The 17,313-nt window shown below is 39.6% G+C and overlaps 1 long non-coding RNA gene across 1 annotated transcript in view; it reads left to right on the forward strand.

Annotated features, from left to right (window-relative positions):
* The first annotated feature begins 501 nt into the window (after positions 1-501).
* The window catches only part of LOC137854473 (uncharacterized), a 53,614-nt gene continuing 36,802 nt past the window's right edge, over positions 502-17,313 (forward strand). The window contains exon 1 of the long non-coding RNA XR_011095185.1: positions 502-852. This is a non-coding gene — a long non-coding RNA (uncharacterized lncRNA). The remainder of the gene's footprint in view (positions 853-17,313) is intronic.

The following is a 17,313-nucleotide window of genomic DNA, read 5'->3' on the forward strand; positions in this document are numbered from 1 at the left end:
ACACCTAACAGGGAAATGTTAAAGCCAGAAAACTAGAAAACCTAAAGCTCATGTCTCCCTCATGCCCCTTACAATGATGTGAGAGTTACAATAAAAAACAATGAAACACCTCATAAAAAAATAAGAAGTGACATGATTTACATTCAAAGAATGTTTTCATTATACATTCTGTCATGCTTCTTCCTACTCTTCTTCAGTTCACTTTAGGCCAGAAAGGTTTAATTTTCTGTGTTGACACAGAAAGGGAGCTATCCTGTCAGTGAATGTGCAAGGGGAGTCTCCAGGGAAGGAAATGCAATTATGTTGAGTAACGTTGTTTTACTTTATTTGTAATAAATATAAAGGCTATGATGCCAAAGGACTGCAGTATAGCTGCATAAAGATTGAGTACAAATGATAAAAGAAATAGAAAATATAGCTTGGATATACAGTGAGCTTCTATTTTTCCCCAGTTGCTATAGTAATGTTTGGCACCTTTGTTAGTTATTCCAGCAAGCTCTCTCATGCTACGTCCCTGGGAGATTTGTCAGTTTGGGAAGACTGAGAACAGTGAGCCTGCCTCGGATCTGGACAGACCTCATTAGCTGTGAGGATTAGACACAATACCTAGCACACGCACAGCTAACCAACCTACAGGAGTAGGGGCTTCTGTGGAGAGGGATCCCAGGATACTTTTAATGAGGCCACTCAAACTGGAGGTTGGATTGCTGTTCGACACTCCAAAGCTGGCTGACCCTACAGAAAGTGCCATCCTAATAACTGTTGTTCATGTTTAAGCACAGACTAAAAGAGCTCAAAGGCTTCTACAGCTTCAGGGGAGTTGCACTGATACTCAGAGGACCACAAAAATATGTAAGTACCAAAAGACTGCTTTTTGCAACCAAATCAAGTTGTTGAAACAGTTTTGCTCTCAGATGTGCAACTTCCAGAGGAGTTAAGCAGGAACTGTTCTTTACAGGTGTTGGTCCTTTCTTTTTGTCTTTTCACTGTCAACTGAGTCCTCAGCAATTCTCTGCTCTCCTGGGAGGGATGAGAAAGAAGTGGCAAGCATCACTGCCACTGTTCTCCATTTTCCTGCCTGGCTTGGGAAGCAGGTGTTTTCTTAATAACAAGGTCTTTGGATGATTCAGTGGAAATATCTGTATCTATCTATCTATCTACATAGATTATAATGATTATTATCATATTTTTTTAAACAAAAGATCTTTCAATTTCTCTGTGCTGCAGAAGCACCCCCCAACCTGAATCACATCTCTGGAAACTTTGAAAGCTGAATATAACAAAAGTAGCTACAGTAGCAACAAAAAGGATGTTTTTGTTATTGCTGCTGTTTTTAACATTTTTAATCTTATGACAGGTGCTACAATTTTGGACTCTGGCATTGGCTATACTTCCTAAATATATATTTCCAAGTTGCTTGGAAAGTTGGCAGGACGATCAGAGAGGAAAAAGGCATACTGAAACCTCTCCTGTCAGAATTAACTGCAGTTCACCCTCCCCTCCTCATCCCCCCCCCCCCCCAAAAAAAAAAAAAAAAAAGCTCTCTTTTATCATTTCTTGAGTGTATATATAGACCTGCCTGGAATCCTAGTAAATCTCTTGAGAGTGCTGTATTTATAATAATCCCACTATAGCACTGAATTAATTAACACCGCACATGCGAATTTGTGAATTCACAAATGACAAGCTGCAAATAGATCTTTTTTGTTCTTGAGAAGCATGTGCTCAGTGAGTAGGAAAATTACAAGTCTGGAAAACTTTGATTACTTTGGGCTTCTCCATGAAGGGCCTAACCAAGAGTTTAGGGAGCAGTTTCGCTGAGATCAGAGATTTCTTGTAGGGCTTACCTTCCTCGTCATGTGCAGTTAATGGCAGCTCTGTGCAATGGGAACTATTTTTAAGAATGTAAGTTAATGATGAGCTGATTATAAACTTTGTCAGGAACCATTATAGGAATTATAGGAATACAGAAGTGACTTTAACTTGGATCAATCCACTTGGATTATCTCTATCCTGGATCTGTTTTTATTATTATTTTTTTATGTTTTTATTTATTTATTTATTTTTCTCAAGGCATTAATGCAAATAAGAGGTTATTAAGTGTAATCTACATTCCAGTAGACACTTAGCCCTGAAAACTCATGCCAGACTCAACAAAAATTTGTGCTTTTGCAAAAATTCTGTTTGACAATTTCAAAAATCAATTACACTGTATAAGTATCCAAATGACAGAGTGCTCCATGATGCTGTCAAGATCCTCACTCTGATGTGCTTTCTGTGTTTTATGGGTTGAGAGAAAGACAATTTATTTCTTTGATAACACTTTTTTTCTTTCTTTAAAAATAATTGCCAATTACCTGGACATCTGCAGTCCATACTGTCTATTACCTGAGCCTGCCCTCATCTTGGCAGTCAACAAAGTGGATGTAGCGCAAGGTAGAACACTTGCCTGATGTGGCTTTTGTCAGTTGATGTGGCTTACTGCAGAGCTGTATTACTTTAGTGCCAACAGTGGAGAGGCAGTGAGAACAAGAGGCCCAAACGAGAATGGGAGAAAGCAACATAAACTGCTCAAAAACTGTCTTTCTTGCTCTTTAGGCATGGCCTCCGATACTGTCTGTATGTAGCAATCAATTTGTAACAGATGCTATTTATTTTGATATTTATATATATATATTTTTTCTACCAATACATGATGCCATGAACTGTAGCTAGATCTCTTTATCTGGAAGGGAGGAAAAAAAAAAGGAAGGTTTGGTATGCATTTAAGAAGTGAAAAACCTGCTAGAGAAGAGCTCTGTGGTTAGAGAGATGTAAAAGCCATGTTGTCTTGGCTAAGCAACACCAGTGCTTATGTACAGTGTCCTGTATTTCTAGAGAAGGCCTAAAACATCACAGGATCAGTTCCTCTATCCGCACCCAAGCTGAGTGATGGTTGTAAGATACCTGGCTTGAGAACTCTCTAATTAGATATAGATGCTAAAAATCCAGTCACAATGCTAAACACTAAGATCAATGCACCACCAAAGAGGGCTTTTACAAACTATCTTCTGGAATGTTATTTCTGCTTGTTGTACAGCCAGTTTCAGAAATAAACCCAGTTTGGTGAAGGACTGACTGCTTCACATGCAGGTGGAGTCACCGTCCCTGGGGGACCTGGCATTTAGGGACATGGCTTAGTGGGTGACATTGGTAGTAGGGTGATGACCAGATGACCTTGAAGGTCTTTTCCAACCTTAATGATTCTATGATTCAAGTTAGCTCTCAAGTTTGTTGACACCTGTTTGGAAGCTGGGTGGTATATGGCTTTGAGAGCACTGCAAGAAGCTGCAAGAGAAATGAGGGACATCCAATTAAAAAAACAAAAAACTGGTAGCAATTAAGCTGAGGCTAAAGGAATATGTGAAGACAGGAACAGAGAACTAAGGTGGGTAATCAGAGCTGTCAAGGTTTTAGGTTGAACATATTTAGTTGAATGCATTTAGTATAATCTACTGCATTTGGTATAACTGAACTGAATTGAATTATCCCTTGATTCATCTGAACTTTTGAGGAAGCTCATATAATCTGGAAGGGTGTGGATTTGTTCAGTAGAGCCGAATAAGGTCAAAAATGGGTTGTTTGACTCAAATGAGACTTTATATTCTACTTAGGCCTTTCTCTAGGAAGGTGGTGACAACAAAAGTCTCTTTTTGTTGTCCAAACTACTAGCATTTGCATAGTGTGGAAAAAAATGCATAGAAATGATATTATCCAACTCTAAAATTAGAATCCAGTTAAGAAACCAGGAAAACACTTACTGGCAGGAACAAATGCTCTTATATACAAACAGACATGAGGAATTATTTTTCATTTTAGTTCAGTTGTATTTAAAACAACATTTTTTTCATTACATTTTGTTGCATCTTTTCTGAGCTTTGTTATAGAACTCTTGTGCTTAAATTAGGAGAAATGTCATTGTAGGTTAAATGGTACAGCTCCCTGAGTAAGTGGCTTGAAATTGGTTTTCATTAGTTCAAATGTACACTTAACTTCAACTGGTTCTGTATCTCTTGCCTGAAGCTTGGTCACCCCTGTCTTACACATTTTCTCTTTGGTTATATTCAGATTATTATTATTATTATTATTATTATTTTTTAAATAAGGCACTAGCTAGAATTTATCAACTGTTGCTATTTTCCTGTTTTTACTATTACCTGCTTTTTATTTTTCTTTATGTTGTTTCACTGCATTCCAGAAAAAAATTAATTATATCTGACTCCAAAGGAGAAAACCACAGACCTCAGATTTTATGACAAACATAACACTGCATTTCCAGGAGTGTTATTTTTTTTTTTTTTCCCTCCACTTTCTTCTTTTCTTCTTGAGGAAGAATGTCAGATCTTTAGAGCAGTTGGTTCCACTGGCTCTAGAAAATGCTTTCTCCTCTATATTAGCAATAAACTGGCAGATTTCAGTTACAGCATGCTCTGTTATCTGCTTTAGATCTTTTCTGCTTTTTTTCACAGACATTCAAGTGGTTTAATGAGAGAGACACTGGACTTACTGTCCCAGAAATCACAATTGATTTTTAAAATTATTTTGATTACGATGTAGTCCAACTTTTTCTTTAGTGAATGCTCATGGCCACTAAGAATCCATTTTTCTCATCCATTTTCCAATATATTCCTTTATCTTGGCTAAGTTTATATACTTGTTAGTGTTTTCCATCGTCCATCAGGCCTTGGATGTTTATTTTTCTGCAATTTTACATGGGGTATAGTGATGGCTCCAAGCTGTGATTTGAGTAGTATGATCCAACCAGACAAAGGGATTTTTCTTTCACTTTAGTAAATACATGAGGTTGTTTACTCAATACCACATAAACTGCATCCAAGCAAAACTTAATTAGGTGTTCTGCCAGGAAAAACCTGTGAGAAGAGAGGAATGGAGAACAGCTGGTTCTGTCAGCTGTTACAGTGCTCAGACCTAGAAAGGTAAGAGAAGTGTGACTGGCTTATTTCCATCAAGAGAGTAAATATGTGAACAAGTATGGATCTTTCACCCAGGTTATTTTATCTAATAAGACAAGAGGGAAGACAAGCTTATTTGGTGGTAGGTCAACTTTAAGCTCATTTGCTAAGTCTAAATCCCTTGCAATTTCATTATGTCAACAGACTTCTGACCACAGAATTTCTCCTGCATCAAGGATGTTTACATTTTTAAAAATCTTAACACAACTGTACTGACTAAATAATGTTGTTGTCCTTCATACAGTCATAAAGTACATTGTATTCTGGGGTGACCAAGTCCTGGTCCTTCTATTTTACATATTTTTACTGCTTTTAAATATTGATGTATTTGCAAAAGCTGTTTACATTGCAAAACTCCCCTTCTTCTCCTCCCCCACCACTCACACGAGCAGCTGCTACTTTGGACGGCTTTTTCCATGGGCACGTATTGTTGCTGCTGTCTACTCCATGGAAATCTGTCACTTGATTCTTGGTATGTGATACTTGATCAGGTTTGTGATTTTTGTGGAACTCGGCATGAGCTGGAGTATCGCTGGGTGAGAGCCAGCTGTGCTTTATTGCAAAAGAAGTTTGTTGTCTGTGAAATACTCCAACTTTCTATCACATCCTGATTTACCATCATCTAGCACATGGGTATTCTTTATTAGGCAGCTGAAAGCAAGACATTGTGTGCTGAGCTTGCTTAAGCTGGTTCTTACAGCATAATAGAGACGGCTTAACTGCCTTTAACTTTATTACTCCAGAATTAGCATTAAGTTCAAGAGACCAGTAAGTGTTGCTCAACAATGAGAAAATAAGTGATTAAAACTATACAAGCTCTAGTACGGTAGCATAAATGTAGCATTGGTGTGCTGGGTTGGTATAGATCAGCCTCTGAGGGAGGCATAGCTGGAAGGCAAGGATCTCATATTGACAGACTATCACTGAGATTACCCTGAGGATGACATCCAAGAACATCTAATGCAAACATGGTACTGTGGTCCAGAATGTATTTATTTTGTGGCTTTTCTCGTTTTTCAGTCAACCCTCCTGCACTTCCATCCCAGCTTGTTTGTCACAAGCAGCTTCTTGTTTGAAGTTTAAGCCTTAGGTAACAAATTATTTTCTCCCATGCGTTTGTGCAAGTGGTTCTCCCTATAGTGAGGTTTTATGTGGTTCTGCAGTGAGAAAAATATGTTCTGCTATGCAGGACAATGCTTCTCTGGCTCAGTCCTGACAGATGTTTGCTGTGTCCATAATGTCAATAAAGACAAACTTCTTGCATGCTATAAAGTACTCTGAAATGACTATAACGCAAGTGAAGAACTTAAAAGTTGTCTCTCTGCATATTGGTCAGACTGTCAAAACCCAAAGAACTGCCCCCTTTGCCTTCCTGTAGCACTAATTTGAGAAGGTTGAATAACATTAACTTCAACGAGGCATGATTAACACTCAAGCATATAAATGCAAGAAGTTCATAAAAATGTGAGTTTGCACTTAGTTATTATGTCTCACAGGTATTAGGTCATTTGGAGAAAATTATTAGGGAGGTGAAAAGTGGACTTTCAAACTCTTCTAAAAAAAAACGTCAAGCTGACATGCCATTTAGCGGCCAAATACTCTGTTCACATATAGTGGCAGCATTAACAGTTGCTGACATTTTTTATTTCTGGCCATATGCATTTATAATGCCAAGCATAATTTATATCGTTGCATTTTGCATATTTGAGAGGAAAATTAAGTTGACAAAGCCTCGGAAATAAAAAAGCAATCAAATTGTGTTTCTATGTTGGTGGAATAGCTCTTGAGGAGACAGAATGTTCCCAGAAGATGCTAAAACAAACATGCAAACAGAACTCTAAATTAGGACCAAGGCAAGAGTTCAAGTGTTTTATTTTTCTTCTGAGACAGGCAGCTTAACTATTTGCTTCAAAGATACAGATCAAATAAATCTGGAAAGTTACATTGCCTTGCTGAATCACTGTCTGAAAGGTTATACTAAATATATTGGAATACAAACGAACCAAACACACTTGAGATACCATTCAGGGTAAGCTTTTCACTGTGTAGATAAAAGAGAAGTCTAACCCTTGCATATCAGTAGAAATAAACCTGAAAATTTTCAATATGGAAGAAGGTGTCAATATTATTTGACACCAACTGACATAGCTTCAGCTTTAGTGGTGTTAAGCAAATTTTTATTATCCCTAGATGCCAGTATCATTTCAGATGATGTTGGCTGAATTAGCTTTGCAACAGCAGCTCTTGAAAATAGTTTCTCAACATTGTGAGTGTGCATATATGTATGCACGTAAGCTTTTTGGAGTGGAGAGTGATTAAGTTCAGCACAGGAAGAGTTTTCATAGTTTAATTTAGAAGCTGGAGATAAACTCAGGGGGTTAAAATCGCTATCATGAATGTATATCTGAAGTGAATGGCATTTACAAGCTTTGCACATGTATGTAGGAACAAAAGGTTTAAAAAAAATTTTGAAAGCAATGCATCATCCTGCAAGGTCTAATACCACCTATAAAAGAGGATCAAAAGACAGCTGCTAGCTTGTTCACACTTGCTGTATATGGCCAAAAGCATATGCACGATGATTAATCCAAGTCAGAGTCAGTCTGTCTGGCAGAAAACTGAGTGCAGCTGGGCTGACCACACGGAAGCCATTTCTCAAAACCTGGGCTTTGAGCACAGCTTGCTGAGGGTCATGTACTCCTGCCTTTCTCAATGCTACTCATAAGAGAATCAGCCCCAAACTGACCTAATTAAATGTCTGCAGTGGGAGACTGCTACCTCTGAGATATATCTGGAACAAGCTACAGGAGGAAATGATTAATCCTGTCTATTAGCAGACTGTTGTATAACATTCACTGATTTGATTTGTTAAAGCTTCAGTAACCGGTGTTTGGGGCACAGCAGAAGACATAACAGGAAGGTTCTGGAGAATATTGCTGTCTGAGAGGAAGATGGCTGTGTTCAGTGTTGGTGTTTCCTCCAGCAAAATTATCGGTGCTCCCAGTTCGCAGCACTATTAGAATGAATATCTCTGCTTTATCCAGGAAGCCTGCAGCTTAGCTGTGGTACCCCCAAGAAGAAAGGACATTCAGATAGAGAGCTAATAGTGTCTTCGTACCCCAAACCTCATCAGTCATAGCTGTCATGCACAACTTCCAGGTAAACACGTTCTTGTAGTATGGGGCAAATAAAAAGCAAACTAAACATTCCCACTATATTTTCAAATGAAAATAAATATCACCAGGATATCAGAATGAAATTGATTAATTCTTCTTGATGTTTGGATAAATACTCTTTATGGTAAACAATCCTAATTCTTGTACTATCTTTTTGGAAAATATACTTTATTAATTGTTTTTAAAGGAAAGATTTAGTAAAAAGTTCTGAAACTTCTTAAAGAGTTAGATCAATGCATTGCCACCACCAGTGGCTACCGTTACGGTAGCTGTTGATGCACTTGTTCATTAACATCCCCTGGAAAGCCGTCTGAGGATGTAGGTATAGCTGAGGGCCATTGACTGCTTCTGTTGGATGTGGGCTCTGCTTTCTTCTCCTCTCCCTGCCTTTGAGAGGACATAATGTATTTTCTCCTTTCACGTGGATTTGAGGGAGTTTTGGTAAGAAGTAAGGATGAGCTTTATTTATTTTTCCTTCTGAAAGAATGAATCAATTACATGAAATTATTATTTGGTTTGGATGTGGGAAATGTCTTCTTCCCAGTCCATGTTTTGAGCTTGGGTTGCCAGTTTCTATCTCATTCCTCTTTCTGAAACATTTACTTCTATCATTTCTCTTTAGCCTATTAATTTCATGATGTGATATTGTTTTTTCTTGGAGTGGAGAGAGGGAGTTAAGTCTTTCCATGCTCTTTCCAGTATCTTCCTGTCCAGTGACTACTTTCCTGCTCTGATATGGTCCCCTCCAGGCCTTGGGCTTCCTTCTTCTCAGCCAAGAGCAACAAGACACAGCTCTCTGGAGTGACAGGAATCAGTTGCTCCACCACACAGATGTAGGAGTGATATCTCATGTGCAAAGGTCTACTCAGTGCCACAGCAAGTGTGGGTGAAGGTTGGTCAAGGACATGCACTGCTATCTCTGCTATCTACTGACTTACTTCATAATTCATGAATTGCAGAAGGTATCTGACTCCCATAGTTGTTTATTTCAGAATTAAATACATTCACTGTGGTAAGACAGCCACACAAATCTCCCCCTAACAACCTGCTTAAAATATCAAAAAATCTGTTTAGGAAATATGAATATATATGTATACACATACATATATTTCTCCAAAAGCTTTTGCTTTTGGAATACATTAGAATATGTTCCTCTGAAGAGGAGAGTTAGTAAAAGGTTTTTGCAACAAGTTGGAATGTGTTAGCAATATCATCATTTCAAAGGAAAATAAATCTTTTTTTTATGAAGTGTGTTGGTTTCTCTGTGGGCATGATTTACTGTTATGCACAGACAATATATCTTTGAAAACTCTTCTGGCACTTCTAAAGCATCAGCTAAATAGTTGTGCTTCACAGTGGTGAAAAATACAAGAGTGAAATAATAAACTCCTCAAAATCCACATTTTGTACAATATTATAACTTCTAGCCAATGGTTTTATATTACTTGTAATTTCACCTTTTGTACTCTCTTTTTTCCAGGCAAGGAGAGCTTATAAACAGTAATTTATGTTCCAAGTATGTGATGAATAGGGAAGCCTTCCAGTGGAGTTCTCTTTGTGTTGTTGTACACACCTTAGTGGGTGGTTATGAAGTATGGACTTGTTAGAAAATAATGTAACAAAATTGTATCTAACTTGAGAAGTTCCATAAGTGGCTGTAATTGAAAATTGTTGAAATCAATAAGTTATGCTTAAGGGCTAATTACAATGGCATCATGAATCTTATCTAGAAGAATATGACAGCATTACCACTGGGTAGAAAATATTTGAAACTTTTCAGTCATTTGAGTTGGGGTGCATCTTCTGTTACCTTGTTTTGTGTCTTTCTTTTTTATTTTTAGTCTTCATTTTTTCCCCTCTTGGAGACATGATTAAAGCTCACACAAAATTTTTAGTAGGAGACTCAAACTCCTTGGCAGTTGCTACCATTATAATTGCATGTTTAATTAATTGCATGCTTGTGACTATTTCAGAACAACCGTTAAGCAGTGTTGATACCAAATATATCACCATCATGTTTCATGTGGTCTCCCTCAGCCTCTCTGGTTTGACATACAAATATATACCTGTGCCTTAAAAGGATGCTGTGAAGATCATCAGGTTACTAACAGATGCAGAGGCCATGCTGGTTAGAAAGTCTCTCCAGAAGTTGTCCAGTCCAACACTCTGCTCAGGGAGGGACCAAGCAGAGCAGGTTGCTCAGGGCTGTGCTCAGCTGAGATCTGAGCACCTCAAGGGATGGAGGCTTAACAGCCTCTAAGGGGCAGTGCCAGGCTTTGACAACCATTATGGTAAACAAACAAAATTTGTACACAGGTTCTGAGTTTATCTTATTGCTGCATGCCCACTGCCCCTGATCCTGTCACTCTTCACTCAGAGAATAGTCTGGCTCAGTCTTCTGTACCCCCTGCCTTTAGGTGACTGTAGGCAGCAGTGAAATTTCGCTGTCTCTTCTGCAGGCTGAACAAGCTGAGCTCTGCCAACCTCTCTTCACAGGACAAATGCTCCAGCCCATGACCTGGGCTGAATTCACTCTGGGTTAGCAAGGTCTCTCCTGAATTCTGAGTCCCAAAACTTCAGAGTATAAGAGGGATACAGCAGGACTCTGGATGCAGTATCACAAGTGTTGAAGGCAAACATCACATCCCTTGACCTGCTGGTAGTGCTCTTCCAAACAGAGGGCAAGATATGATTGGTCTCCCTCCATGTGATGGCTCACATTCAGCTTATTGTCTGCCAGGATCCACAGGATTATTTCTACAAAGACAGTGTCTCATCAGTGGTCATCAGTCTGTACCAGTGCATGGGGTTGTTCTGGCCTACTCTGCATGTCCCTTTGTTGAATTTTATGAGGTTCTCATCATCCCATTTCTCCAGCCCATCCAGACTCTCTGAACAGCAACTCAGCCATAATTCATATTAACTTCCTCCTCTGGTTTGGTATTGTCCACAATTTGCTGGGGGTATGTTATCTCCTATAGCATAGATTACTAAAAAAAAAAAAAAAAAAAAAAGTAAGCAACTCCTGTTCCAGTACTATCTACATAGTAAACGGATCTGTATTCTTGTGTTTTATGCTATTCCTGCTGTTGCATCTAAAGGTTTTGGTTTTGTTTATACTGCTTGCTGAAGTTTTATGAAGGTGAGAGTTCTGTTTCACCGCAAAAGAAACAACTGCAGCTATGTGCCTATTTTCCCCTCTTCCCAACTGCCCATGACTCTATAAATATGTCAATCAATTTATTCAGCTGTTATTCTGTACCTTGAAAATGTGGTTAATGTTTCCAAAGCACTATGAAGTAAAGTGCTGCACTGAAAAACTGCCAAATATCATTAAATACAGATTTGTGCTTCTGGAGTATAAAAATAACAGCCTAATATCTCAGATATGAAAAGGGGAAAATCCCGGTTAAAGAACTGTGTTCATGATCATAATTCCAATTTAAATATTAGTCAGAGAACTGTTTGGGTTGGAAGATACCTTTAAGATCCTATAATTCCACCCCCCTGCCTACCCTACCTCCCACCAGACCAGGTTGCTCAGAGCCCCATCCAGCCTGGCCTTGAACACCTCCAGGGATGGGGCATCCACAGCTTCTCTGGGCAACCTGTGCCAGTGCCTCACCAACCTCTGAGTGAAGAATTTCCTCCTAACCTAAATCTCCTCTCTTTTAGTTTAAAGCTGTTACTCCTTATGCTATCCCTACCCTCCCTGACACAGAGTCCCTCCCCAGTTTTCCTGGAGGCCCCCTTTAGGCACTGGCAGGCCGCAATGAGGTCTCCCCAGACCCTTCTCTTCTCCAGGCTAAACAAACCCAACTCCCTCAGCCTGTCTTCATAGGAGAGGTGCTCCAGCCCTCTGATCATCCTCATGGCCCTTCTCTGGACTTGCTCCAGCAGGTCCATTCCCTTTTTATGCTGGGAACCTCTGAGCTGAACACAGTTCTCCAGGTGGTGTCTTATGAGAGCAGAGCAGAGGGGGAGAATAATCTCCCTCACCCTGCTGGCCATGCTGCTTTTAATGTAGCCCAGGATATGGTTGTTTTTCTGGGTTGCAAGAGCAGATTGACAGCTCATGTTGACTTTTTCATCAATAAACACCACCAAGTACTTCTCAGGGCTGCTCTCAATCCATTCTGTATTTGTGCTTGATATTGCCCTGACCCAGGTGTAGGACCTTGCACTTGGCCTTGTTAAACTTTGTAAGGTTTGCCCAGGCCCACCTCTCAAAACTGTTAAGGTGTTGATGGCATCAAGATGGATGCTCTGGATGGCATCCCTTCCCTCCAGTGTGTTGGCTGAACCATGCAGCTTGGTGCACCATTGTCAGAAAAGTTTCTATCATCTTCTCTCTTATGATGGTTCTAATAAAGCAGTCTCTCTCCCATCCCAGGTGTTAAGCTGATTCACGGGCATTTACTCTTAATGGTCTTTAAAAACAAACCAACAAACTCAGACCAGTCAGTCAATACTGACAGGCCTAAAGAAGTTCTCTTGACCTCCAGTAGTTCTCATGACTTGTCTAGATGTCTGCAGTTTTTGAGGACATCCTCAGACTGTATTTCTTCCTTCCCAAGCAGAACACATAAATAGAACCTAGGTGTGCTGATAGACCATCAATGAGAGTTTGATCCCAAAGAGGAAATAGGTTCCTAGCCCATATTATTAGCACCTGACCTCCATGCAAAGCAGTAGCTCCTGGCTCATGATGGTTTTCTACTTGGTTTTGGTGTTAGAGACAGTAAATGTTACTTACCAGTAATTTTACTTTTACAGTAATTTTACACAGTGTTGAGTGGTAAACCTTCAGGTAACTGGCAATGTCCTCTGATTGTATGTGGTGTTGGTGTGATATACTTCTCTGATGTTTGTCAAGTACCATGTGGGAACACTAATCAATTCTGTTTCAAAAGATCTGACATTCAACCCCAGAAATGTAGAGATAGAAAAAGTGTGTCATGTTGAATACTAATTGTTTACAAAGAAGAGGCACATGATTTTTGATGAACTTTATGCTGAAGTTAATGAGAGCTAGCTGCAGTTGTTTAGATAGCCCCTGTGAAGAGCCCTTTGTGAAGGTATCATAGCTGACCTGCGTGGTACCTGAACTACATTCCTGTGGTATGAGAGAAAAACTACTGTGTTGCAGATGATGTTTAACCAACTCTAATAGATTATTCTTCCAACAGCTTTCTTTAGTGAGTTTTGAATTTATAAAGAATAATGGCAAATGACTTGCATTTCTGCTTTTTTTTTTTTTTTTTTTTTTTATGCTAAAAGGTGAGTTTCTGGTCATTTCTGACAGTTGATATGAAGAGTGTAAAAGCCATTTGCTCTGGTTTTCCATTAAATCTGTCAGAGAAGCCACCTCTCTTTCGTGACCTGACAAAACAGGTTTTTGAGTTCACTGGAGAATGAACTTTGGAAGGTTTGCTCAGCACAAGCTTGATGGGTAGGACAGCTGGGAGCTGAGATGCTTTGTGAGCTGTGCATTACCAGGTCAGGATGGGAGCTCTCATCACTGCTAGGTGCCTGGTGCACAATGTGTAACAGACTTCAGCTGTAGGTTCAGTAGTAGATTTTTTTTTTTTTTTTAATAGATTCATTTGAGCACAGTAGAAGACTGATTGTGACCTGGTGGATTAGAAATAGCCTTGTTGGCTATCTTGCTAACCTGTGTGCTGTATAATGGCAGAGAAGTTGTGCTAGCTACTTGCATCCTTGCTAGCCATACTTTCATGCAGTGAGGTAAGAGATTTATTGCAGTCTCACTGAGATCTTCTGTACATGAACAAAAAAGCCAGTTCTCCTATACTTTGTAGATGCAAAACCTTTCCTGACTTTTCATGACTCCAGTATCACCAAGGACTGAGTTTTCTACTGTGAGTGTGGCCTTAAGATGAGGTAACCAAAACCTCTAAAATTTTGTCCTGCTTCTGTTGGGCACAGGAGTAAATCAGTTGAAAGACTTGCTTCCCATAGATTCATAGAAGGAAAATAACACCCTTCTTTGTTTATGAACAAGTTTATGGGACAACAAGAAATAAATGCGTGCGCACACACCTATTCTGTCCTGTTAACAAGATATGGAAATATGTGTGGTAACACAAAATGCTTTCATCAAGTGAAAATAATCGTAGCTACCTTGGATTATAATGTCGGGCATCTACACAGACTCTACTGTATGTGGCCTAAGTGATGTAAATATTAGATATGCTGAAAATATATCAATGATTTATGGAGAAAAATGCATTGAAAATTGTTACTGCATTTTATTGTGTTAACCTGTCACCTAGTGACTGCTGTGGCAATAAAATGAAATATTACTGATAACTCTATAGGCTAAAGTACTTTGCTTTTTAAATATATATATTTTTTTACAGAGATTGCTCCCTTTAATACCTGATACATATAATAAGTCTTTACATTTAACATCTTTCCATGACTAAACTGCTGCATCGTTTTAATATGAGGAAGTTTTGCTGTTAATACTGATTGATCCATTACTGCTATTTTCCTATATTTCATTTGCACCTTTTCACTTTTCTGTTACTACGCTTGTCACCCTTAGATCACCATATGCATGTTTAATATTTGATATTCAGAGGAATTGCACCTATACTTTTGATTTAATACTTATAAAGATTATTCTGATCAATAAAGCTGGAGCCAACAGACTTATTTGTTTTCTGCCGCATTGTGTTAGTTCTTACTGGATTTATTTTTCCATTACTATGTCTTTCTTTAGTTGCTTACACCATACCCTTGCATTTCAGAAGTGTTCATCCAGCTTTTACTAGTTATATCCACATTAGTACCCACCAGAGATATTGTTAAGGGCAGTCTATCTCTATTGTATCCAATCTTATAATAGAGTAAAGTAATCCTTCTTATCCTAGCAGTTCCTCCTGGAATACACCAATTGAGAGTTATTCTTGACAGTTTCTGTTCTATGTAATTTTAAAATTCCCATCTGGCCACATAGAAGAAACAGCAGAAAGCAGACGGGTTTGAAAGGTTTCCCAGTTACTTGATAGCATCTATTATTCACCTCCTCTGGAGTGCCCATGGGAATGTGGCCTAAATGTAGCTCTCAAGTTGTTTGACCAGAAGTACTTAAACTCCCATCAGAGGACTCACTGCCCCTTGGCTTGCTGTTGTCCCAGTCTCTGGGTGTCCAGCAGCATTTCTACAAACCCATTTCTCTATTGCTCCTCAGGAGAGGGACAGTTTTCGTCAGGGCTGGTCTCTGAAATCATAGTATTATTGGTAAAATCAATGAATGAGCTAAGTATCTTGCTTCCTATGTTTATTCTTCCAAGAAAACAAAGTAAATTGCTCAGAATACGGCATGCTGATTAATAACCCTGACTGTGTACCACCATGCTGAAAGTGGCTGTAATGGTACAGGATGCCCTTGTAGTGCAGTCTCAAGCAGACAGAGGTTAACAATGTCCCTGCCCTGTGAACACCTGCAGAAGCAACCTCTCCCCTGGAAACTCTGCATCCTGACAAACCCACATCTGACTCTTAGATAGAGCTGATATAGTTAAAGGGTGACTGCATTCATTTGCTGCAGCTGCAAATGGACATTCAGGATTCCCCAGCTGAATAACGTGACTATGGATGTTAGAGCTCTTCTCACGTGTTTGAGCCCATGAATATTTAATTACATCATGTCATATTAAAATATCTTTGGCAAGAAACATGCTGCTTTTTTTGCATGCAGGATGTACAAATAACTAAAACTGGATAGAGTAGATGATAGGTTTTTGACATTCCTGGTGAGTGTGCTCACTGCTGCTCTCATGTCTAGAAGGGTGGTAATGCACAAACTTCCTTCTCTCAGGACTGTGTGTGCTTGAAATACTTGGTAGAGTGCTTCAGTACCTTGGTAGAGCTTTAACAGCGTTGAATCTAAGCAGAAAACGTTTGTAGCTTTCCTGTCTTCTAAGTAGCTGGAAGTGAGTGCTATGATTTAGCCTATAACCTTTCCAACAATATTTTCTTCTGGATAATTTAGACGCTCCTCCTCTCAGACCAATGGCTTCTGTGAATCCTGGTTTTTGTTTGTGCAGCCTCTCTGTGCCTCCCAAAAGGAAGCCTATCATAATTCCTCTGGACAGTGAGGCCCTTAACTATTTGAGTTGTGCAACTCCTGCACAACTGCTCCAGGGTGGCTGGACACAGTGTTAGTGGTATGGTTTTTCATCACATCCATTGCAGAAGACAGGATAGTTAGCAGTCTTTACCTCTGCACTTAGTGTCTGTTGGATATCACATTTGGAAGGAAAGCTTGTGTTACTCTGCTAGCTGGTATATTCTTGCTTTAGGCAGTAAGAAAGTGGACTCCTGGTTCCCTTCCCTTGCTGTGAGTCTTCTGTTTGCTATAGACTCAAACCCCTGCTTTCTGAGGGCTCCCACTGGAAGTCAGTAAGTGTGAGGGGTGGAATAGGGATGTGACTTTGCTTCGCTCCCATGAGGAAATGGCGACTGTTTTTGTACCAGGAATGCAGCTGACTACTTGAGCCTCTGGGCAAAGGGGAAGTAAGGCAGGAATCATGTTAAGCCTCAATTCCTCTTTAATAGTTCTGGCAGTTTTAAGTTACTGTTGTTTAACTGTCAGGCTGCAGTTGCAGCTGAATTTCTGCCCTTGACCATTGCTTTTCGTCACACGGGGTGACTTTAATTTCAGTAATGAAAACCAATTAGAAGCACATAAAAAAAACAGTATCACAACCTTATGTTCTGCCTGAATCTTTTCTCTGCAGTAAACAGTCCCGTGGCTTGCTTTCTGATGGAAAAAACTCCGTGTTCCTGAAACAGCTCTGCGGAAATCAGTGGGGGTCAGTTAAGGGGAGGAAGGCAGTTGGGTGTCATGCACCTCCCATGCTTGTCTCTGACCACAGTGCATAAATCTGCAAAATAAATAACACTACAGTTGCTCAAAAAAGTGCAACGAGCCTGCATCCGGGCAGATCACCCCTGCCTCAGACGTGAGGGCAACTTTTGTGGATGCTTGTGACTGCAATGGTTTACGGAGGTTGGCTGTTAATGCCAATTTTTCCTGAGTGGTTGTAGGACAGGAACATGTGCCATCTAGTGGGGGTTGGCAGGAGGGGCCC

Source organism: Anas acuta, chromosome 3, assembly GCF_963932015.1.
Source record: "Anas acuta chromosome 3, bAnaAcu1.1, whole genome shotgun sequence".
Lineage (NCBI taxonomy): Eukaryota > Metazoa > Chordata > Aves > Anseriformes > Anatidae > Anas > Anas acuta.